Source organism: Neofelis nebulosa, chromosome 6, assembly GCF_028018385.1.
Source record: "Neofelis nebulosa isolate mNeoNeb1 chromosome 6, mNeoNeb1.pri, whole genome shotgun sequence".
NCBI classification, from domain to species: domain Eukaryota; kingdom Metazoa; phylum Chordata; class Mammalia; order Carnivora; family Felidae; genus Neofelis; species Neofelis nebulosa.
The window spans coordinates 140267604-140292688 of NC_080787.1; the positions used below are offsets into that span (position 1 = coordinate 140267604).

The window sequence follows — 25085 nt, forward strand, 5'->3', positions numbered from 1 at the left end:
TGTCACAGAAACAATTATGTGGTAGCATAGTAAACATTCCATTTACAATGATAAGGCTGTTCCTTCAGTAGTTCTTAATCTTGTTTGGGCTTCTTAAAGAATCAGATGAAGTTTCCAGAGTGTTCTCAGCAAAATGCAGATGTGTTTATGTGTTCAAAAGATTGGATACGGTTTCAGGGCCTTCATGGATCTTTGCTTTAGAGAGTGGAGTTAGCAAACCAGTAAAGGCTGGAATGCCTTTATGAAAGAGATATATGAATGTACAGTAATCAACCAAAATTTAGTTATGAGGAAAATGATGTTAAAGACATTACTTGCCAAGTAATGGCATGAAATTATGTTTCTGTTATTATCTATTTTAAGCATACTTTACATTTATGGTGACCTCACACTTGCTCTTTATATGCTATTATCTTCCCATTGAACTTAATGCCCAAACTGTGCAATTAATTATGTTGTGTCCTGTCTCTGATGTAATTCTCTAGTTTGGTTCCTTGATTCCTACGTTTTAGCTTTTACTCCTTGTCCCTATTTTAAGAACCTTGAAGGTATTGGAGCTTGGGGAAAAATAGTTTCCAGTATAGATTTTGACATTGCAGAGGAAGCTTTCCAAACCCAGACAGGGATGCACTTGGGGCTATTCAGCGCCCATAAATGGCCAAGCTCTGCTATTCTGTTGCTCAGAGAGCACGGTGAAGGTAGGTGTCTCGGCCATTGGAGATGACAGAGTGATGTGGACTGGAGATGAACAGGTCTTTCTGTTCTATTGAAGTTCTATTCAGGTTGACATTTGTTTGAATGAAAAGAAGAATCTGTCTTCCAGTCACTGTGTGAATTACCGTCGTGAATCTGGATGGGGTGAGATGCATTCCTAATCCACTGCCGTCATTGGAGGTAGGAGATGCGGGAGATACACAGATAACTGGGGCTAGACTGAATTTGCCATTTATCTGAGAGTGTTATCAAGTGTCCAGTAAAAGTATGTTTCCGTTCTGATGCATCAGTTACCAGGGTGTCACACAATTCATCTGTTGAAGTATCGATCTCCCTTCCCGGATGCAAGCTCTTCCGGGTCAGGTCTGTTCATCTTTGTCTGGCAGAGGAGATGCTTCCTAAGTACTTGTTGCCAGAAGGGAGAGGCGTAAGCAATGTGCTGTGGGGACTCAGGTGGATGAGAACAGGGCGATGTTGAACAATCACGAAAGGCTGCATGGAGAAGGCGACCTTTGAGATGAACCCGGATGAAGTGGTAGGATCATAACTGACCTGGACAGGGAAGAGGCAAAAGAAACTAGAGACCAAGGCATAGGATACTGGAGGTGGGGAGGCTGGGCCCAGATTAGCAGGGAGGAGGTGGGTGGTTTGTACTACGTTTGTCAGGAGGGTGACCTGGTGAAGGTGTGTTCAATTGGTTAGAAATGGGAGCGACCAGTCAGGCACCCCTGCACGGTCCATCCAAGAGTTGAAGAAGGCTTAAGTAGTGTGATATGGACAAGGCAACAGAAGGGACAGAGGCTGGAGATACTTTGGAGGTGGAGTCTGAGGTCCTTGTAATCCACAGTTCCCTAGGATAAGCCAGCCCAGGGCAAAAATAGGAAGAAAGCAACAAAATGAAGTACTATTTTTCTCGCTTTGCTCTCCATCAACGGTTCTACAATCTGCAGCCCTTTCAAAATCTTCCTCCTTGTGGTGCCTGGCGAGTAAGCAGGTGCTGGAGAACTTGTCACGAGTGCTGAGCCTCACTGCAGGCCTGAGGAAGCCACAGGGTTGGCCAAGGTTGTTGCTGCCAGTGCCCATTAGAGGAGCCAACATGGGCAGGACCCACTTGCTGCTAAGGTGGCTGGCCATATCCTCAAGTGCGGAGTATTCCTCACTCCTAATTGTTATCTAGTTGAGGCATCGAGGCTTCCCTTTGCACTCCATGTCTTACAGAGATCTTTTTCAGCTTTTAATGGCAATCTCCCCTTTTGCTATGATTCAGGCATTTGTGCTGATTGGGCAGCTGATGAACTTAGTGATCGATCCTGTGCTGTACTTAAAAATCGTTGTTCTCTGGCCCTGGCTCCTTGAACTTGGATGAAATTTGTGGAGTTCTCTTTTCTCCTTAGAAGTACGCTTTAGTAGTCGATGAAAATAAACTACTGGAAAGGGCTACCACTCTCTGAATCCTGGCTGAGACTTTGCTTCTGAGGAGGAGTATGAGAGTTTGTGTATCTATCTGGCTACTGAGTCGGGTGGTGGCTAGAAACTGGTATTTGGGGAGAAGAAGAACCAAGGGGCAGGATATTTTGGGGAGCAGGAAGGGTCAGAGAGCTATTTTCTGTGCTCAGTAGAGTGAATAGCTTTTCCATTTAAAATCATCGTATTCCTCAGATGTGACTTCTTTTGTCGCCTCGATAAATATGAAAGCCCTCTTCTAGTAGAATTTTTTTCAATAGTTATTTCTTCACATGGGATGTTTGTGGCTTGATATATATCTTTTTCTATATAAAGAAGAGGCATGTGATTTAGGAAGGCAGGTTTTAAGTCTTCCTAAAGATGAAGTATAAAGTTTCATTGAATTTGTTGATTTTTCTCCATAAGTTTCTTCTGTTTGAACTTGTTATCTTAAGAAAGATAGTTCTTATGTATGTATGTATGTATGTATGTATGTATGTATGTATTTATTTATTGGAAGAGACTGTCTTTATCCCTATCAACTTCAACTACAGGGCATCGATGTTGATTAAATGACAGGAGAAAGAGTCATCAGGCATTGTCATATGACTAATATGTTTTCAAATATCCCGGACCTGTATGTACATTACACACAGGACTGTTGGGTTTTGTTTGCACCTTCTGCTACAAAAACTGGCACCTGCAGTCCAGGATGAATGTTTTAGTTACACTCTTGATGGGAAGGAACAGAGACTCCCCTGGATGCCTGGTGATAAGGGTTAGCAGAGAATTTGTATGACGTCCACAATCTCACTAGTGACCAATGCATCTATAGCCAGACGCTGCCATGTGCTCAGGGCCTCAGTGCCCCATATTTGCTCATATTGACACCCTGGGTTTCTCTGTTCCCACATAACTTTACTTGCTAAGGGCTTTTGCTTACTGTGGTCTCCAGTCTACCCCAAAACATTCTTCCTGCCCGTGTGCCTCACTAGCTCAGTCTAGGTTTCCAAAATTCATACTCCAGAGAGCTTGAATACAATTGGTCAAGTTCATCTTTTCACAGTAGGTCATGTCCTTGGTCACCGCCTATCTTGGTTAGTTTCCTATCCCTGGCCCATTTAGCTGTAACCTGAGGTAAGAGCTGAGGGTCATCTGGATGTGAGTCGGTTGTTTCAGAAACAGGATGGGGGAAGGACTGGCCAATTTACCTTAGAAAGACGAGTGAGTGGATACTCAGGTACTAACTGGTGTTTCAAGGCAAGCAGAGTTTCAATTTTGGTTGCTTTTCATGAGGAAAACCAGAAGTTCAAAGCTGCTTTTATACTGTGATGGAATTCAGATAAGTGTTTAGAGCAGTGCCCAATGGAAACATGTTTGCTAATGAGGACAAGTGAAGAATTTGGGCCATTATCTATGTAGCTGAGTCCCAGTTGAGTCTGCTGTCATCTGGGCTGTTAGACAAAAACACACACTCCAAATCAAAAAACCTGATTTTTATTTTAACCCGAATCACCCAGATCACAGCAGGATTTTGCTTGAATGACCCAGACAGATTGCATCAATTTTCTGCTTTACTTTGCTTGTGGAGACCAGGCTGTTAGTGGTTACTTCTGGAATGAGAAAATGTATTAAAAAAAGGTTGGAACCTGGAAAGATTTCTAGAATAGTATTATACTGTTTTACTTGTTCTTTTCTTCTTACTTGTTTTTTTCATTATTCAGCCTAATCTAGTAATCTAGTATTCAGTCTAATCTAGTAATCTAATTTAATTAGAAAATTGTCCTCAAGAGAGGTTTTTTTTTTTTCCTATAAGAAAGCACAGGATATTTTAAAACAGTGTTAGTCTAAGCCGACATTTTAATTTTTTAGTGAGCTTTTTAGAATGATAAACTTTAAGATGATTCATAATAACATTTCAATATCAATCTATAGAAACTATTCTTAGCCATCCACTGATAAACTTGGGTGCTTATGTCCTGAGTTTGAATGCTGACTCCAGCTCTAACATCTTGGCATCCTATGGTTTCCTCCTCCGTATGATGGGTTTGTGGTAGTACTTACCTCACTGGGTTGTTGTAAAAGTGCTTAGAACAGTATGTGACTTCTTGTATGTGTCCAGAGACATTTGCTACTCTTTTTTCTTCCCCACTTGAGAAAGCACATGTTGGAATGCAAATAAATGCCAATCATGGTCTTTTAAAGATAATTAATCTAATTTGTATTTTATAGGAATTTTACAGTCTACATTTATATTTTCCAATGAAAAGAAAGTAATCTATAACCTTCAGTTTAGAACCCACCAGCTATCCTATTTTGAGAACTGTTGCTGTAAGTGATTTTCTTCTCTGTATTGATGGGTGCATTGGATTTTAACAGGTAGCTAAATGGTATTTGGAAAGCATAGTTCATCCATTCTGGCAAATAAAATAATTGAAGGATTTCATGAACTTAGACAAAGATATTTTGCTTTTAAAATGTTTAAACTGTTCAAAACATCTTACTGAAGAACTTACCTTTCTCCAGAAACCCTGATAAAAATAATTAAAAGCTAATAAAACCCCGATGTTGCACTAGTACGCATGATTGTTCTTTTTGTAAGTGGATCTTGTTGAAATTTGTGTTTCTTAAACCAAAATTAAATACTGGGCATATTAGCTAAGATGTTCTGCTCTACATATTCTGGAGAAATTCATCTCAGATTGATTTGCATATTCAAATTATATTATGGGTTAACTCACATGTATAGAGGAGACTGAAGACAGTTAAGATCCTTTATTTCAAAATGTTTTAAAGTGTTGATTATGAGAATTTTGATTTTCTTTCTATCCTAAGACAGATTAGAGCTGCATCCCCTGCCCTACAGATGTCAACCTGCTCTTGGAGGTTCTAGAAAGCCCAGTGGCAAGATAGGCTCCTTCATCGTCTCCTCAACCATTCGCACTTCCAGAAAACCTAACCTTCCTAAGATCTTGAAGAGTAGAAACATCTAACATATTTTTTTTAAATTTTTTTTTCAACGTTTTTTATTTATTTTTGGGACAGAGAGAGACAGAGCATGAACGGGGGAGGGGCAGAGAGAGAGGGAGACACAGAATCGGAAACAGGCTCCAGGCTCCGAGCCATCAGCCCAGAGCCCGACGCGGGGCTCGAACTCACGGACCGCGAGATCGTGACCTGGCTGAAGTCGGACGCTCAACCGACTGCGCCACCCAGGCGCCCCGAAACATCTAACATATTTTTAAAAATCCTTTAAAATAAACACTATGTGAAGCACAGCCGGCTTTATAAGCTATTACCATTTTAACATTATTTCTTTAACTTCAATATACTTCTTAGCCCATTTTCTATTTCAGGATGTTTATCTCCGTGTAAACAAAATGAAACACCGCACAAACTCTTAAATGGCTGCGGGAAATGCCAGACAGTTTATGGAAAGATCAAATGACAGAAGGAATGGCCTAAGAGTTGGCGAGAAGCTGAGTCCCTGCAGGTTACTGAAGTCAGGAACCTAATTAATCAGTGACAAGAATGCAGTGGGTTGTTGAGTCAATGGCTGAATGGGAAAGTTATAAAAATGCTCGCAGAAGACATGTCCTCACTCCTGCGCTGAGCTGTAACTAATTTTGGATTAACAAAATTTATGTGCTGAATGAATGCTTTCTTTTTTTTCCCCCCAACTCGACATGCCCGTCTAGACTTCAAACTTTATTAGTAGTGAAGAGAAAAATCAACTGGATTACTGAAAAAAAAATTCAGGCAGATTAACAGATTACTTACCCTTTGTTGAACGTCTCTCTTGCCTGAAGTGCTAAGAAAGTGAGGGTCAGGTCTTGTGTGGAGAAAGGAAGACCGCCCCCTCCTCTGTTCTGTACAGGAGAGTTTCCACTCCTAGTCAAATGGTGGTGCTGGTTCTCTATTTTTGAGTTGCTGCGTTTCCTAATTTCATGGTCATAACAGCCTCCTGTCTACTGCTTCAGAACGGATTTCACCAAAACTGAAAATGCAGTCTCCATGCTCAGAAGCTTCTTAACGGGCTTGAAAGGTTAGTGTTCCTTTCTCTTGCCCATTCTGTAGCATAAGAAGACAGTCTTTGAGTGACATTCTTCTCCTCGAGTAGGTACTCCCATTTCTTTTCCTCAATGTAAGTTTTTTCTTCTTGCTATATGTGCTACTATTTACAAGCGTGATGTAACTTTAGAGCTTCCCTCTCATGTTAAAAGATGTTCATTTTTTCCTTCTTAATGCTCCAGGGATATTTGTGCAGTTGCTGGCAAGCATGACTACGGCATTAAAATGTTGAATCTAAACTTGGTACAAAGTGGAAACTCACTTTTGGAATAATATTCAGCTGAGTCAGAGGGCAACACAGCTACCCTTTTCTCAGGCTGTCTGCCTGCCTCAGATAACGTACACTTACTGGATCCAGTCCTAGCTCTGAGTACTGTATTGTAGAAAAGGGCTGGACTTTTTAGAAGTTCTTAATCGGGCTGATCACAGGCTAGCACGAACACGCTACCTGTTTTCTTAAACTTTGGTGGCGTAATTTACGTTGAGCTTGAAATCAGCAATCTGAATAAGCCATTATTGGTTTCCCGTCGCAGCCAAGGTTTCTGAAAAGCTACGCAATCTAGCAATACAAAAGCGAGACAGCCCGCCTTTAAATTGCCCTGCGATTTTCGGCAAGTTCATTTGAGTCTTGCTGCCCCAGTCTGCTCTCATGTGAAAAAACTAGTGGTCATTTTTGTTTTCGGCGGGATGGTGTGTGCATCAGTTCCTCCCCCACATATGGCAGCGTGCTACTTGAGTAATGATGTGGCAGTCACAAAAGACAGGGCAGGATACTTTCATTTTGGTTAGAGGAATGCCACACGTTTCAGGAAATGTGCGTTAAGTTGTAAGTTTCAGGCTTTGTCAAGAGGGTAGCTGGTTTCAGACATGCTCACAGAAGCCAACGTGATTTTTTTTCTTTTTTTTAAATAAGGGTTGGGCTTTATCGGGACTTGGGATCATTGTACTGATTCCTGTTCAAATTTCTGTTGGCTTTATGGGCCAGATCTAACAGGCTTGCAGAGCAACTCCTAACACGATGTTGCTGGGAAAGTCCTCTGGTTTTGGATGTGGCATATATTAATGTTATGTATGATGTATCTTAATGTGGAGCATGAACTTATGAATATGAGATAGAAGTCTTTGAATTTTATCTTAAAAAGCTCAGAGCGCCAAAAGAAATGAAATTGGATGGGAACTTCTGAGACCAAGGGTTCAGAGCCCATTTCTACTCCATACAACTCCTTTGTGTTTCTCAAAAGCAAATATTTGCTCCCATTTTGTTACGATCCTAGGGAGACCTTGGCACGCATGGCTATAAGACTTCAGAGGTTAGATGCAATGCTGCAGAGCTTGTTAAATTTTCAAGGAAGCTCGGAATAAGTATAAGGTAGGTATCAGAGACACAACCTGTCTTTAAAAAGTGCAAAATTTTGATTATAAATATAAGGGTCACATTTACCAGCAGGATATTTTTCTTAGGCCCTTGCAAATATTTGTTTTGTTTTATTGCTGATGACACTCGAGGAAAGGGATAAAGCTCATGTGTCTTAAACTTGCTGCAAGGACAGTAAAAAAAAAAAAAAAATTATCTTCCATGTAGATTAACTCTGACTTTTCATTCAGTTGTGGATTTAGAGCTGGCTACCGCCACCTCCCCGCCAACACTCTCCTTAGCCCCCTGTAAACATAAATATTCACACTGGGTGTCTGCTACACAGTTATCTGTGGGTTCTTTGAGTATCTGTCCATGTTCGTTCAGCCCAGTTGGTCAGAGCAACCGCTTGGGCTGAGGGCCCGGTGGTTGGGCTTCAGTTTGCTTTGAACAGTGGATAGTTGTGCTCCATGGTAGCAGTTTGGCTACAAAGAAAAATAGGCACGAATGGGAGTAACCAGCTCGGAGTAGACCAACCACATTGTAAAACAGTCCTAGCATATGTTTCATCGATGTTGGTTGAGACGCGGTCCTGTCCACCTGTCTTTATCAAGGCTGTGTCTCCCTTGTTAATCCCCTGTGAAGCTCCCTACAGTGCTATGTTTTAAGGCAGGTACTTTACAGGTGGCTTTTGGGGATGGTGGGGGGTTTGCCTTTTGGGCGACATCCCAGTAGACTCCCTCTGAATCATTCCCACGGACCACAATTGCAAAACCTTGCACATCAGTGAGTTTTATGGCTCTTTCTAAGGAGCATAACATTTTTTTTTTTTCTCTGAAAGCATGTGACTTTGTTAGAGGATGAAGAGGCTTACATTGTCTATTCACCCATGAAAACATTTGCCAGAAAGCTTATACTTCTGCTTAGGTCTTCCATAGCAGTAACTCTTTGGTGAGGGTTCGGACATTAGGTAGTTCAATTCACCAATCCACAAGAGATGGCTGAGTCCAAGCCGTACGGGGCCCCACCCCCCCACCCCAATCTGTGTGGTTCACCTCTGGTCTCAAATGCCTCACTTGCAAAGTAGGGATAATGAAAGTAGCTACGGATGTAATTGTATGGAATAAGTGAGATTGAACCACTCATTAAATGACTTGTCGTCTTCAGGTGTTAGAAACTCACGTAGGACAGAGTCATTTTTATTGCAAGCATGTACAGTGCCTGATAATAAGTGTTGGTAGAATAAATGACCAAACTCATGGTCAACACCATCGCTGTTAGGAATGTGTATTCATCTGATTGTAGCCGGGAACTTGATCTGAAAAAAGAGGGCAATCAATCCAGTCAGCTAAGCGTGGCACCTATAGAAATGCCACCGCTTTTGTAATGAGCACGAAGTGTTGGAAGAAACACAGACGCCTCTAACATCCCTCCCTCCCTCCCTTATTCCTTTCCTTTGTGCCTGTGGGGACAGCTACCTTCCTTTGTGATGAGAAGAGTAGCAAAGAAAATGGGCAAGTTCTTGCCGAGACAAGTATGTCAAAAACTTGTTGCAAATGCTTCACATCCGTTTTGATGTCAAAAGAAGTATTTTCCTTGTTTGTTGGACAAGGCCTGAGTCTGTTCACACGTAGAGTTGTATGCTAACTTCTAATTCAGCGTAACACCCAAGACCTGAGTTAGTCTCTCACTCAACAGCTCTGTAACAGATACTTAGTGCCCATGAGACGGTAGTAATAGCAATTATATTAGCATCTGAGGTTTAGGGAGCTCTTCACGTAATACTTTTTATAGGTATTATTGCATTTAATCCTTATAACAACTCCAGATGGTAAACAGTATTATGATTCCAATTTTACAAGTGAGCAAAGTAAGGCTTTGCAAAGTTGGGTACTGTGTCCAATGTTAGAAAGCTTTATAAATGACAGTCCTAAGACTTGAAGATAAGCCTATCCTTTTGCATAGTTCATGCTCTCAGCCGTGACTTGATGCGATTTTCTGAAGGTTTAGATCAGTGTGGTCCTTGCCTTGGTGAAGCAAGGCAAACATCTGGGGCTGGCAAGAGATAATGGTAGATTTCTCTATGCTGCAGTGTCTTCATCTGTAAAGGGAGAAAAATAAATAATAAATCTGACCTATAGAAGCTTTATGGCTATTGGTAAGGATTAAATTATATATATATATAATACATGTAAGAGCTTTGTAAAATATTCAGTTTTATAAAAGATAAGTTTTTCTATGGAACGCATACATTATTACTTAGTTACCTGCAAAATCTTGTCACTAAGTGTATGAGAGTAGCCTTGGTGTGGTGCTATGAAAAGCCATGAGAGGTGGGTCAACTTCTGTCCTAAAGAACTGAGTGTGTGCACGGTGGTGAAAGTGTGGCTGGCCAAGTGTGTGAGTGTGGCAGGCAGGATGGGTGGGGTTTTGGAGGGAGAGAGGCAGACAGAGCCAGCATGTTACTTCTCTCAGTAATTCTCTTCCTGGGACCTCCCTGGAGTCTTTGAGATTCTCTCCGACTTCTTCGAGAAGACAAGTGGCTAGAAGCTGTCCTAACCTTTCTGTTGTAAAAACCACAATGATTTGTATTGGTTATACACCCGGAGCTCCATTTTCCTAACCCCAGCCTTCAGGAGCTTAATCTGACTTTACTCTCCTGTTTGTAGCTGTCACTAACCCTCAGTTCTTTGGGGTTTCTTGCTAAGAATGGATACAAATGAGGTACAACCCCTTTTTTGCTGCCTGGAAGATGATAGGCCCTTTATGGGCACTGCCAGTCACAAGGGGGGAAGAGGTAGGCCACAACAAAATGACAATCCTGGGGAAGACGAACAGTGTAGGGTTCCTGCCCTTTGCTGGCATAGTATGTTGCCATTGGGCTTTTCGCATTTCTTTTTCCTCTGTTCTCACCAAACTCTTCTCTTATCACATGGCCAGCAGCTAGCTGAGCTTTCTAAATGAACCTCTTCCCCTAGGTTGGTTCAGAGGAAGCCCTTGAAACCCTTTTACAAATAGGCGGTCAGCAGTTCTGAGACCCTTCTTCCCTCTGTGGTTCCTAGAAATGATTGCATCGGGCTATTTCCTTAAAGAATTTTGATAAAGATGCCAAGAAATCCAAAGAAAATTTGTTTATCTCACAGAAAACATTTGTCTTTTGTATTCTCGTTTTTATTTACTACAGCCAATCATTTGTCAAGATTCATTTTCATGAAATGATTTACAGAAAGGTATCTGATAAAGATGATCACAATATATATAATAATCCACTTAAATATATTTCTCTTTAAAACCATGTGACAGGGGCGCCTGGGTGGCTCGGTCAGTTGAGGGTCTGACTCTTGGTTTTGGCTCAGGTCATGATCCCAGGGTTGTGGGACGAGCCTGTGATGGGCTTCATGCTGAGCTTAGAGCCTGCTTGGGATTCTCTCTCTTTCCCTCTGCCCCTTTCCCCTGCTTGTGCTCTTTCTGTCTCTCTCAAACAAAACAAAACAAAACAAAACAAAAACAACTATGTGAAAAGTGCAGATATCCATTTTTTATATGGAGTTTTGAAAATCCTACTTGCTTCGAGTTTATAAAAGATATTTAGAGATTAGGGGTATTCAGAATCCGGTATAGTTTAACTTGACACACACTGTTAAATTCTCTATCTGATTTTATTTAAGGAAGGAGTAATATTTTAAGGGCCCTGTTGTAGTTTATTAAGGTCTGTCCCAGAGTCTCTGCTCCTACACAAACCAAAAGAAACTCAAGTGCAAAGATGGGTTTGTTTGTTTGTTTCAAATTTTTATTTAAATTCTTGTTAGTTAACATACAGTGTAATATTGTTTTTAGGAGTATAATTCAGTGATTCATCACTTACATATAAGTCCCAGTGCTCACCAAAACAAGTGTGATCCTTAATGCCCATCACCCATTTAGCCCATTCCCCCACCGACCTCCCCTCCATCAACTCAGTTTTTACTTGAAAGTTTATTTATTTATTTTAGAGAGACAGCATGCATGAATCGTAGAGGGGAAGAGAGAGAGGGAGGGAGAGAGAGAGAATCTCAGGCAGGCTTCACACTGTCAGTGCGGAGCCTGATGCGGGGCTCGAACCCATGAACCGTGTGATCATAACTTGAGCTGAAGTCAGACGCTTAACTGACTGAGCCACCCAGGCACCCCAACCCTCCATTTGTTCTCTACAATTAAGAGTCTTTTATGGTTTGCTTCCCTTTCTCTCTCTCTCTCTCTTTTTCCTTCCCCTATGTTCATCTGTTTTGTTTCCTCAATTCCATATGTGAGTGAAATCACATGGTATTTGTCTTTCTTTGACTGACTCATTTCACTTAGCATAATACATTCTAGTTCCATCCACAACATTGCAAAAGATAAGATTTCATTCTTTTTGATGGCTGAGTGATATTCTATTATATGTATATATTACAACAAAGATGGGTTTTTTTTTCAGGCTTGCACTCCTGTCCCTTGGAACGCATCGGGATACACCAGAGGCTTGGGACGTAATTGCTGTGTTCAGTAGGGCCTGACATGTGCTTTGACATTGACTGTCAGTTACGGTCAGTAAGGCACGTAATATGATATACGACTATTACCTAATAAGTGTAGTGGGTGCTACACAGTGTAATGTTACAGAAGTAACGCAGTGCAGTAGAATGTGATGGGTGCTTTAAGAGTGATAAGCACCAAGATGTGTGAAAGCACAGAGACGGGAGATTATTTCTGGTTGAGGGGGGTGGAGGACGGGCTGGGGAGAGAAGTGAGATGGACAGGAGGTGCTTAAAGATGGCTTCGTGCAGGAAGTTTCATATAGATGTGTGTCCATGAGCTTTCAGGATGTGTAATGTTTGTGCAGGAAGATGTAAGGAAAGGGAAGAACATACGCAAAGGCACGGGGAGAAAGGGGCTGGGGAATCATCCACCAACCTGCGAAACAGAAGTGAGATTCGTGCTGGGAGGCTGTGTGAGATAATTTAGGACCACACCTTTGGACTTGATTGTGTAGACATTAAAGATTTTCGGGTAGGGCTGGGATGAGATAAAAACGTAATCTTAGGGAAATATTGTGTAGATTGACATTTTCAGATGAAGAGTGAATACATCCATTTGGAGGTGATTGGAATAGTTCAAGAGAGGTGTAATAAAGCTTAAAAAATCTTTCAGGATGTGCTTTTTGAAATCATGCTTGTTTTTGGGTGTAAAGAAGATTTTGTTCCAAAAGTGACCAGCAGAGAAAGAAGGGTGGAGGTCAAAATATATTACTATGCTACCAATGTGCTGAGTTACCTTAGTTAACAACTTGCATGCTCAGTGCTCTATTTTCCCAACTGTACAATGGGCATGGTAATTATAAACTCCTATCAAAGGTCCCATTAGTGATACAATGCAGGTTAAGTGATGGAACTTTGAAAAATTACACATCTCATATATGTGTAAAATGCTGTTAACTTGGAATACTGTTAGAGCAAAATTATTTTATTTGGACAAGACATAGATTCAGAAGAAAATAGTTCATATTTCTATAAGATTAGATTATGATTATTATAATTTGTTTCTAGTTATTCAATAGGTACTTTATATTGGGTACTGAACAAATCTTTAGAAAAATTTTATTGTAGTGAGAACAGTCAATGTGGGATCTATTCTCTTAACAAATTTTAAGTGTACAATACGTTATTGTTGGCTATAGGTCCAATGCTGTACAGCAGCTCTCTAGAACTTATTCATCTTACTTAACTGAAACTTTATGTCTGTTGATTAATAACTCCTATTTCCTCCTCCTCTAGCCTTTGGTAACCACCATGCCAATCTTTGATTTTAGGAATTTGACGATTTTAGATACTTTATATAAGTGGAATAACGCAATACTTGCTTTTCTGTGTTTGGCTTTTTTTTACTTAGCATGTTGTCCTTAAGGTCTATTGCTGTTGCATATTGTGGAATGCCCTTCTTTTTTAAGGCTAAATAATATTCCGTTGTGTGTATATACCACATTTTCTTGATCAGCTCATCTGTTGATGGATAGTTAGGTTGTTTTTGTATCAAACAGACTATTTTGAACAGGGCTGCAAGGAACAGGGGAGTGATAATAGCTCTTCAGTTTCCTGATTTCAATTCTTTTGGATATATACCCAGAAGTAGGGTTGCTGGATCGTATGGTGGCTCTATTTTTAATTTTTTGAAGATGGTGCATCATGGCTGCAGCATTTTTCATTTTCACAGACAGTGTGCAAGGGTTCCAATTTCTTCCTTACCCATACTTGTCTTTTGTTTTTTTGGTGATAGCCATCTTGACAGGTATGAGATGATATCTTGCTGTGGTTTTGATTTGCAACTCCCTGATCATTAGTGATGATGAGCACTTTTTAATACACCAGATGACCATTTGTATGTCTTCTTTGGAGAAATGTCTAGTCAAGTCTTTAGCTTATTTTTAATCAGATTATTAGTTTTTCTGTTATTGAGTTGCACAGTTCCTTATGTATTTTGGAAATAACCCCATATTACATATATAGTTTGCAAATATTTTCTCCCATTATGTAGTTGTCTTTTCCCTCTGTTGATTGTTTTTGCTGCACAGATACTTTTTAGTTTGGTATAGTCCTGCTTGTGTTTTTTAAATTTTAATTTTGTTGTTGTTGTTTCTGTGCTTTTGGTCATATACATGAAATCGTTGCCAAGTCCAATGTCATGAAGCTTGTCCTCTTTTCTTCTAGGAGTTTTACAGTTCCAGGTCTTACCTTTAAGTCTAATTCATTTGGAGTTGATTTTTGTGTGCAGTGTAAGGGACATCAAATTGTAATTTTTTACATGTGGATATCTCGTTTTTCCAACAACATTTGTTGAAGAGATTATCCTTTTCCTGTTGTGTATTCTTGGCACTCTTGTTGAAGATCAATGGACTATATACATGTGGACTCATGTTGGGCTCTCTACTCTGTTCCATTGGTCTATATGTCTGCCTTGGCCAATACCTTACTGTTTTGATTATTGTAGCTTCATAATATATTTTTAAATCAGGAAGTGTGATGCCAGCAGCTTTCCTTGAATAAATCTTACAATTTTGAGGCCTCTTTTCTCACCAGTTGAATGAGGCATTGGATGTGAAGAGCTGTATGGTTCCTGTGGTCATACCTATGATTCTATAATTCTTGCTTTCAGCAACCTCCATTTAGAACAGTGGGTTGAGACTCCATCATAAGTACCATCAAAACCACAGGCATCTATACTGAGAATAAAAGAAAGATATGTCATCATTCCATTGATTTAGGACTCTAGTTGGAAAAGAAGATAGAGATTTCTCTTGCAACTGACCAAAATGCTCTATGCTAATGAGAATGGGGGAGCTGAATCCAGTGATTTGCGGATAGAGGGAAGCAGGCAGATTGTGTTTTCTATTTGCCTCCTTTTCCTTTTCTTCTAGGGATAATAAAAGGCCAGGATGCCAATTAAAAGAAAAGGCAAAGACTTACTGGGGTATGGGGCAGGGTGGTGGGGAGAAAGGCCGAACACACTAAATAAGTTAAATTGAATTGCAATAAATCTCAAGTGATGATATTGCCCTCCTGAGAATATTCCATGGTGGGCAATGCCCGGGCTTTGAATTTCAAGCACAGAAGTTCAGGGAGAGGATGACATCATAATATTCAGCATGAAGAATATTGTTCATATTGGTTTGTTGGTCTATACCTCCATGTCATTTAGGCTTCATAAATCAAACAAAGAGGCACTTCAAATCTAGTTTGTGAAGGCAAAGACTTCCTAGAAAAATGTTTTCTAGGAAAGGAAAAAGTAGAAAGCAAAAGGTCTCCTGCTTGTGGCATTCATGTTGCCTAAATAATATTAATGTTGAATATTAATCATTTGGGCCAGTTTGCAAATTCTTCACATGCAGACTATGCAGGGCCCTTGCTTTACTCTCTCCTCACCATCTGGATTCTATCCATTTTACTCCTCCCTCAGCACTTGGAATAGAAACGAGATTTAAATGTGCCAATTTTCTACTTGTTAGCAGCCATGGTAATATGTTAAGTGGGAGAGGGATTTATACTGTTAAATAGAAGGAGGGTTTTGGATAGCTTAAGGCTTTAATTTGTTGATGGGATTCCTAGAATCCACTACCACCCATACTTGAGAATTGAGTGCATTAGACAAGTTTGTAGAATCACAAAAGTGTAGCTAATGAGGGCTGCACTTGATTTTCTTATCCAGCTCTTTAGTTCTAAATTTATTGCCAATTTTATTTATCAGACTTATTCTCAGAGGAGTAGTATTTTCTGTGGCCACAGAGAAACATCTGTGAGCTCAAACCTTAGAGGCAGTTAGCCAGTTAGAACATTTGGCATGTGAGGCTTTGATTGCAGAAGAGAAAAATTAATCAAGTCGATCCCTAAAAATATCGAGAAGGCAACTAAGAAAAATGTCTTATCACTGACACACTGAAGTATTGAGTTCATGTTAATTAAGAAATGTCAGAATACATAATGAATCAACGAGGAGTGTCATATTATGGCAAGTTTGGAGGTTGATGTCAATCTCTACTGCCAGGATTTATGGTAGATTATATAATGGAATCTTGCGTTCTAAGAGATCAAAGGAAAATGCTGGCTCTTTCTCCCTCCATTCTCTTAGGTCAAGCCTACCCAGCAAGAAGCCAAGTGGAGAGTTGAGCAATTATCTGGAGTGGGCAGTAGAGACAGCCAAAACCAGATAACGCACAACCAGAAAGTCACCATGGAGGGAAAATGTGGACTGAAAATAGAAGGGATGGGGGTAGAATGTCAAACAGTTTGGTCAGTGTCCACTGTTCAGATTCACTGGATAACAGCCAATTCCTTGCTTCATATAATTATTTAGAACGAGTCTAAAAGACTGGGTTAAAAAAAACGAGTTCATTACCAAGGTTGTTGCATGTTTGTGCAAATTTTCTCTGTATCTGTATTTACTATCTGTGACATGTCTAGTTCTGAGTATTTCCAGGGATTGCATTTTACTATTTTTGGATTACTGGGTTGAGGTGGCTGAAGAAGCCTGTATTATCTGTAGGTTCACAAGCAGAAAAATTTTCTTTTATAGATTAATTGACTATTATATTTAATTAGCTCCTACCCCAAGCATATGCTTATGAATTTCCCATTGAAAACTCTGGTATTCTCCTATTTTATCATTCCCTCATGTGGCAATTTCTGTATCTCTTTGATTTTAGTAGAACGTATTAATGAAGCATACAAGCGCCCTGTAACAGGATTTGCATTATTTTTGGTTAAGAAAAAAACTACCAAAGTCTTAGATTACTGTGTTTTTTTCCTCTTATTTGATGTGGAAATCATAAACTACTTATTCTGAGCAGATGTTTTCTAGACCAAAAATATACTTATCAGTCCATTGGCCCCTATAAATCTGTCATTATACACCTGTTAATCCTGAAGACTCCTTAATTCAATGTTAAACTTTCCATTTTTTGTTTTTTAGTTGAGAAAATATTCATAAATTGGGTTCACTGATGTTTAGAATTAGGAAAAAGCACAGTCATGCGAGTATTTCAGATGGCAAAACAAAGTTAAGTCAAAAAACTATTTTTTTTTCACTCTCTCATATCCTGTACATTTGAAACTGTTGTATAGCATTTTAGAAACAACAAAAAATAACCCAGGGCCTTTTATCAATAGCTAGGTTTGATGTTTGAAATGCACAGTGAAAATCGCCCAAGGAATATTTTTGAAGCACTCCAAGGGAATCTACTTGAATATCTTATAGTAAGATAAAAATTTAGGAAGAATTTTACTCACAAGTAAGGATTAAGAAAGCTGTTTTGTAAGTAAAAGTGTAAAAGAATGTATTCAGTGGCATTGCTAAATTCCTCACTTGCTCTGCACAGTGACCGTTCTTCCCATTATATAGCAACGGCTGAATCTGTGGTAAACCCATACCACATAGCCACAGCAGGTGCGCCTCTGCTGCTGAACACATACTTGAGATACTGTGGGTCAAGACTTTTTGCTCTAATGGCAAAACCCATCTACAGAAGTGGAAGTGATCTTACGGACCTGAGTTGGTATAGCCGATGGTGGTATATGCATTCTCTATAAATGCTTGCTAATGGCGTCAATGGTGAAAAGCTTATGCCCTGCTCAGCTTTTTAAAAGAATATGATCAAGGTGCCTGGGTGGCTCAGTCGGTTAAGTGTCCCCACTCTTGAATTTGGATCAGGTCATGATCTCATGGTTTGAGGGATCGAGCCCTACATCGGGCTCTGTGCTGACAGTGTGGAGCCTGCTTGGGATATTCTCTCTCTCTCTCTCTCTCTCTCTCTCTCTCTCTGACCCTCCTCCAGCTCCCACCGGCATGTGTGTGGTATCTCTCAACATAAACATTAAAAACAAAGATTATGATCAAGGAATTTGAACTGGACAAGTGAAACATCAATTCTTTAGTGTCTATTGATGAGTGAGACCGCTCTGATCTTTAACTACCTTGTTTCACTTTAGTGAGAAATCAAACCAGCTTTAACTAAGGAAATCTTCAGAAACCACCGATAGCCTCCTTTCACTCCCAGTTAAAAACAAAATGGAGAAGAAAACCAGAAAGACTCAGGCACAAAAACTTCTGCATTATTGTCCAGGACTGTAATACCTAATCTTAGCGCAGCTCTTTTCGAGAAAGGATGTAGATATGAATCTGAATTTTGAATCACCACTGAGGTATGTGTGAATATATTCGTTTCCTCTTTCTCTCTCCTGACTTCTTCCACGAATGCATAAGATCTAATTTGGCTGTTCATTTTGGAAAATGATTTTTCTTTAATTTCTGTGATTATAAGTACACTTATAATCTGTGATTATAAGTACACTGGGGTCTATGAACACTCCATGTGTGTTTCTTGAGTTGAAGTGAAGGATACAGTCTATAAGCTACCACCATTTTAAAATATCCCCTGCCTACAGTGTGTGGGTGAAGTTTCCTTACCTGTCATCAGGAAGGTTAACAAATTTATCTACAGTATTCGATAGTCCATTCACCATACAGAAGACCCAAACTGAAAAAAAAAAAAAAACCTCTTTTATTTAATTCTTTTTCCCTCAGAGCTCTGCCATAGCTGCCAGTAAGTGAAAACATTTCCTGATTTGAATTGCACAACCTCCTTCTCTTGCCAGTTGTACGGTGCTAATAAGAAGCAAAATGTGTGTCTAACTTAACCCTAAAATAGAACATCTTCAGAATATAGACTTCGTATATTCAGTTACCCACCCCAAAATAGAGACACGACTCTTATATTCTCAGTCATTGAGATATTTCTATTGAATTTAATTATTCAAAATGACAAGTGGCAGTTTCATAAGGGAAAAAAAGCCTATTGGGTGGAGAGGTGACCGTTTCACTTGTATTTGTGATCGCTAAGTAATCACATCGGCTTTTATTTAAACGTAAAAGAATAACTTACTGACTTTCAAGTCCATTTCTCATTTCCGCCACAGAACATTTCTAAGCTCGTAAGCAAACCTCTTAAAAAGACGTGCATATATTACAATGAGAGAATCAGTTGTCAGCATTGTCTGGAAGTCAACTAGAGGGGCTGTGTATTAATTTAGCAATTTGCAAACCCAGTGCCGGGCGTGTGACATAAAAGATTAAAAGCCTCTCTTATTTGTAAATACCATGCCATCCTTCAAAATGGCCTAAAAGCACAGGAAGTCTGAGTCAGGGAGTAGTACCATAAGGTTTATTTTTATGGAACCTGCCTGAATTGCAAGGGAGGTCTGGGAGTGGGACACAGGTCTGTCTGCCAATCAGCTGGAGATGCCAGTGGCCTACACCTGATTTCACTGAGGACCGAACAGGCCCGTATTGTTCGGGGCGTGGGGAGGGGGTACCTTCCTCATTGTAGAACTGGCCTGTTTTAATGAATTATTTCAGGAAACTTTTGTTTGGACCTTGTCTGTCCTGCTGTACAGGAAATGAAGGTTTCTAGGCAAAGACTTTACTTAGTGACTAACCAAAATGTTTAATAACATCACCAATTCCGAGCTTTACCACTGTCCACAAAAGTGCAGTGGGACTGGTCGGGCCGGTCTTCCAAGGGTGGGGACGCACGACTGTTTCTGGGCACGCGGAACTGTCAGCCTCATCTGCAAAGGCACGGCTGACGGCAGGCTGCTAGCAGCACCGCAAAAACCTCCTCTGGCTTAGGAATTGTGACCACTGATAGTTTTATTCCTGCTAGTTGGAGTCTGAGCGGCTGTGAACGAACTCTCATGGGAATCGCAGAACCGCCGGCAAGGTGAACTGCCGTAGTTTGTAGGTTCGGCTTCCAAGGAGACAGTGCCTGTAGCTATTTGCCAGCTCAGTGCAGACAGTTAGTTTGGAGAGCAAGGAGGGAGACAGTGAAGAAAGAGGAAGGAAGGGAAGGTTTTTAACAAATAAAAGTCCTCTACCCCAGTGGGGCTGAAGACGGTAGAAAGAGTGCAAATCACTGGGAGTTTGGGTCCCCACAGCTTTCAATATTCTGCTTCCTTTCTTAATTTTGCGTACTTGTACACCCTTGTCAGTCTCCGGGTGGTCTGCAGTTTCTCTTCCCACCTCAAGGTTCTGCATTCAAAATAGAGTTTTCTGGAGTGGCCTGGGGTTGTGCCGTTGCTGGGACTTTGATAAAGGTCTGGAACGAAACCGTTGGGATTCCCGGCGCCATTGAACCTGGGGCTCGTTGTGCGTCTCTCTGAATAATTATGTCACTTAGGCAATAACACCAGAGGCATATCCCCCCATTTTTATTGCCTTTCCATTTATTAACGGCACCTAACATCAGTGTTTCTCCCACTCTGAAAGATAATTGGCTCTCTTAATATTAAGTGTTGTCCTAGGTAGAAAGAATCTGAGGGCTAAAGAATAAAATACATAAAATATATGTTAGTAGGTTAGTGTGGTACTCACATGTGGGCATTGATATGCGCGTGCATTCTTTCTTCCTTTCTTTTCCTTCCTTCCTTTCTCCCCTCTCTTTCTTTCTTTTCTTTTCTCTTCTTTTCTTTCTCTCTCTCTCTAACTACAAAAATCAATTCTGTTAAGTTCTATTTCTCTTATGATCTACTTTGCTCATTTCTGGAGTCAGTCAGTTCAGTCAAATAATTAATGTAAGGTCAGTAATACTACCTGTATATTTACTGATCATATTTTTCTGCTATACATGGTGCTTTGTGCCTTACAGAGAACAGCTTATTTAGTCATTACGACATCTCTAGGAGTAGATGTTGTTATACCCACTTTCTAGGGAAGCAAGCCCAGGCTTAGGGAAATCAAATAGTTTACTCAAGTTCATCCATCTGATAAATGGTATAATAAGGTTTGAACTTAGAACAGTAAATTCAAGATCTTGGCCACTATAAATGTGGGTTTTTTCAGGTTATATTTGCAAGCAAAGAGCTTAGCTGCTGAAGGACATACAGAAGCAGTATAAAGAGGAAAAGTCTCTGGCCTTGAGCTCCTCTAGAATGAAGAGCTCAAATTTCTACTGTGAAATGGTATTTGTGTTCCATTGCATGGGACAAATTCTTCTGATTTTCTTTTTACTTGTTGGAATTCATCCACTCAAGTCAAAAACTCTGAGTCTAAGCCTTTAGAAGGTATGGGCAGTGACTTTCCTTTTTCATTATCATAAGAGTACATTTTCTGGCCTATAAATGACATTTAATAGAGTTGACTGATCATATCTGGATGAATTTTACTTAGCAAAAAGACAACAGGCAAGGTTTAGCTGACGGATGTCTTGATTTATCAAGTTCAATTCCCATTCTGACTTCTCTCCCACTAATGAAAATGTGTCACCAGATTCGATCTCAAACTAGAGAGGCGGAGGGGTTTTTTGACCAGTAAACTAGAGCCAGAACAGTCATATTTGCTTTGCTAATCAAATTTGACATAGATGAATGGTAAACATTATTTTGGACACGTATGACGTAGAGATGGCAAGAGATGGCTCAGATGCAAAAAGACTGGCGGAGGGAAGGATAACCCACAAAATTGGTAAATCACTCACGAATCATCAAGAACTGAAGACAATATGACAATATGTGTTCCTCTGTATTAATAAAGAAGCTATCATTATGCTCTCTTCACTCTCCATTTAGGTCAGATTACTTCTCTGCTCTATTTCCGTTCTTACTGGTACTTCTTTGCTGTGATTTCTCCCAGTTTTGACTCTATCTTGTGGCTCTACTCTTGTCTCTAGGTAAATTGCAACCCAGTAAATATGTTCCAGTGTGGTTTATTGTAATTCTCGCCTTTATGCCAGGCGTCAAGAGAAAAGGCGTCTTTTATTAATTTATTTGTCTGGATGTGTGCTAATAGGAGCCCTAATACACACTTAGATTATGGTTGGTTGAGTCTAACAGATTCAGTTTTGTTCGTTCACTTGGCCTGTCTACATAACAGTGCCACGCAGCTAATTGCAGTAGTTTTCTACTCATCTTCTTGACTGGACACATCGTAGTAAATAAGATGGACTAGAATTCTCTATCCGGTCTGAAGCTACATGTATACAACAACAACGCATCCTCATGAGAAGTGAAAATCTTAGTTATCTGGAAGTTTGGGGGTCCATGATGCCAAAGAGAGCCAGACACCAGGAGCTAGAATCAACTGGGGACATGCATGCACATATTCGCGTCTACATTTTCTTCCCACTGCAGCATGAGGCCATTGTTTTGGCACTAATGTAAACATGCCCTTCAAAGCGTAAGTCGTATTTTGTTACTAGTTGAGTATTAGAAAGCTTTTCAGAATGGTTTTATGACTTTTACTCAACTCACACATGCAGAACACATTTTTTTCCACTTACTTTGCTAACAGGAGAGATTGGCCAGTGTGTTTTGAAGAAATCTGTTCATGTTTCTGTTGATCTTTCCTCAATCCTCCTGGAACAAGATGTAGTGTGGGGAATCCTTGTTGCGTCAACCGCAAAGCAAAAGACCTTCCAAGGGATGAGTGGGAAGGAAGGTGGGAGGAGAGAAGCATGGCTCATAGGGTTCATATTTATCTTGTTGGCTTGTCGGATCCTCTCATGGAGGATTTTCTGGGACAAGAACAAAGCTCATTGGTCGTCCTTGCTGTGCCATGAGACTTCACCAGCTCCCTTCACTGCAGGCTTGTTTTTCTCTTCGCACATTAGTGCCTTTGCCTTGTGTTTCAGCTGAAACCCTTTCTACCCAGGAGGAGACCCAAGGGAGAAAATGGAGCAAGTGTTTTTAATTTTGAGACCTCAGCCCAAACTATAGAAATCTGCTCTAACTGGAAATCTGAAGAAATAAATTATGAATGTTGTTCAGTAGAGGTAATAGAAAAAACGGCTTTGCTGGTTTGCATGGGAAGGCTGTCCGTGTAGCCTCCCTGACACCTGACTACCTGAGAGATTCATCCTGGAAACTTGCGGATTTGTATGATACGGAAGGGATATTTATCAGTCTAGGGGATTCTGTGCTTCAGCTTTTGTCTGTGCTGTAGACACAGGTTTTCATTATGAGAGCCCCGGCACCCAGCTTTCTGAAGTTGAAGGAGCCTTGGAGGAAATGATGCTTCTGAACATTTAAAATTGAACAATTTTTGTTTTCAAATGAATCCATTACCTCTCTTATGCTTCCATTTTGAAATAGTTACTGTGCTTTTGCATAATGTAGACTTCATAGTAATTTTAACACATTTGGAAAAGAATAAAGATGTAGAGAGAGATCACCTATATACTAACCAGTCATAGATAATTACTAATAATATTTTAGTATGTTTTCTTATAGTCATTTCCTTAATATGTACGTATGCATATTAAGTAAAATGAAAAAAATTTCTACAATATAATGTTAACAAAACTAAAAATACAACATAATTTCCATGTGCAAAATACACATATATATACAAAATATGTATTTTAAAAATTGAAATTTTAGTGTACCTTGGGTTTTCACTAATATTACATAGTATATATGTATAACATAGTATAAAATACACACTTGTGTATATGTGTATATATGTGTATACACAGGTGTGTATTTTGCAAATTGAAATAATGTATCTTATAGAATTCATTTAACATAATTTAATTACTTAGGTGTTTTAATAAGCATTGTTATCCACATATCTGTTTACTTCCTTAAAAATAATTCCTAGGGGCGCCTGGGTGGCTCAGTCGGTTGAGCGTCTGACTTCGGCTCAGGTCACGATCTTGCGGTCCGTGAGTTTGAGCCCCGCGTCAGGCTCTGGGCTGACGGCCCAGAGCCTGGAGCCTGCTTCCGATTCTGTGTCTCACTCTCTCTCTGCCCCTCCCCCGTTCATGCTCTGTCTCTCTCTGTCTCAAAAATAAATAAATGTTAAAAAAAAAAAAAATTCCTAAAAGTAGAAATACAGTGTCAAGGGCAAAGTCAATTTCAAGGTTCTTGAGGGAATATTGCCAGATTTCTTCTCTTTCCTTTTTTTTTTCTCAATGCTTTCCTCCTCATTTCTTTCTACTTTTATTCTTTAAAATTTTTTTTTTAATTTTATTTTTTATTTTTAAAAATTTACATCCAAATTAGTTAGCATCTAGTGCAACAATGATTTCAGGAGTAGATTCCTTAGTGCCCCTTACCCATTTAGCCCATCCCCCCTCCCACAACCCCTCCAGTTACCCTCAGTTTGTTCTCCATATTTATGAGTCTCTTCTGTTTTGTCCCCCTTCCTGTTTTTATATTTTTTTTGTTTCCCTTCCCTTATGTTGATCTGTTTTGTCTCTTAAAGTCCTCATACGAGTGAAGTCATATGATTTTTGTCTTTCTCTGACTGAATAATTTCACTTAGCATAATATCCTCCAGTTCCATCCACGTAGTCACAAATGGCAAGATTTCATTCTTTTTGATTGCTGAGTAATACTCCATTGTGTGTGTGTGTGTGTATATATATATATATATATATATATATATATATATATACCATATCTTCTTTATGCATTCATTCATCGATGGACATTTGGGCTCTTTCCATACTTTGGCTATTGTCGATAGTGCTGCTATAAACATGGGGGTGCATGTGTCCCTTCGAAACAGCACACATGCATCCCGTGGACAAATGCCTAGTAGTGCAATTTTATGGGTCGTACGTAGGGTAGTTCTATTTTTAGTTTTTTGAGGAACCTCCATCCTGTTTTCCAGAGTGGCTGCACCAGCTTGCATTCCCACCAACAATGCAAAAGAGATCCTCTTTCTCCGCATCCTCACCAACATCTGTTGTTGCCTGAGTTGTTAATGTTCTCCATTCTGACAGGTGTGAGGTGGTATCTCATGGTGGTTTTGATTTGTGTTTCCCTGATGATGAGTGATGTGGAGCATTTTTTCATGTGTCAGTTGGCCATCTGGATGTCTTCTTTGGAGAAGTGACTATTCATGTCTTTTGCCCATTTCTTCACTGGATTATTTGTTTTTTGAGTGTTGAGTTTGATAAGTTCTTTGTAGATTTTGGATACTAACCCTTTATCTGATATGT

General features: G+C 39.9%; 1 protein-coding gene and 1 long non-coding RNA gene across 3 annotated transcripts in view; one reads left to right on the forward strand and one right to left on the reverse strand.

Annotated features, from left to right (window-relative positions):
- Positions 1–25085, forward strand: part of ESR1 (estrogen receptor 1) — a 427462-nt gene that overhangs the window by 44257 nt on the left and 358120 nt on the right. The window contains exon 1 of one of the 2 annotated variants that reach the window (XM_058735671.1): positions 6092–6202. The exons of the other annotated variant lie outside the window; for it this stretch is intronic. The gene's annotated coding sequence lies outside the window, so the exon portion shown is untranslated. Of the gene's footprint in view, positions 1–6091; positions 6203–25085 lie in introns of those variants that run through there. 2 annotated transcript variants of the gene reach the window in all.
- On the reverse strand, positions 3642–6063 carry LOC131515056 (uncharacterized). Its single transcript, XR_009263408.1, has 2 exons — positions 5938–6063; positions 3642–3770 (listed from the first exon to the last, which is right to left on the reverse strand). It is a non-coding gene; the product is annotated as an uncharacterized LOC131515056 (long non-coding RNA).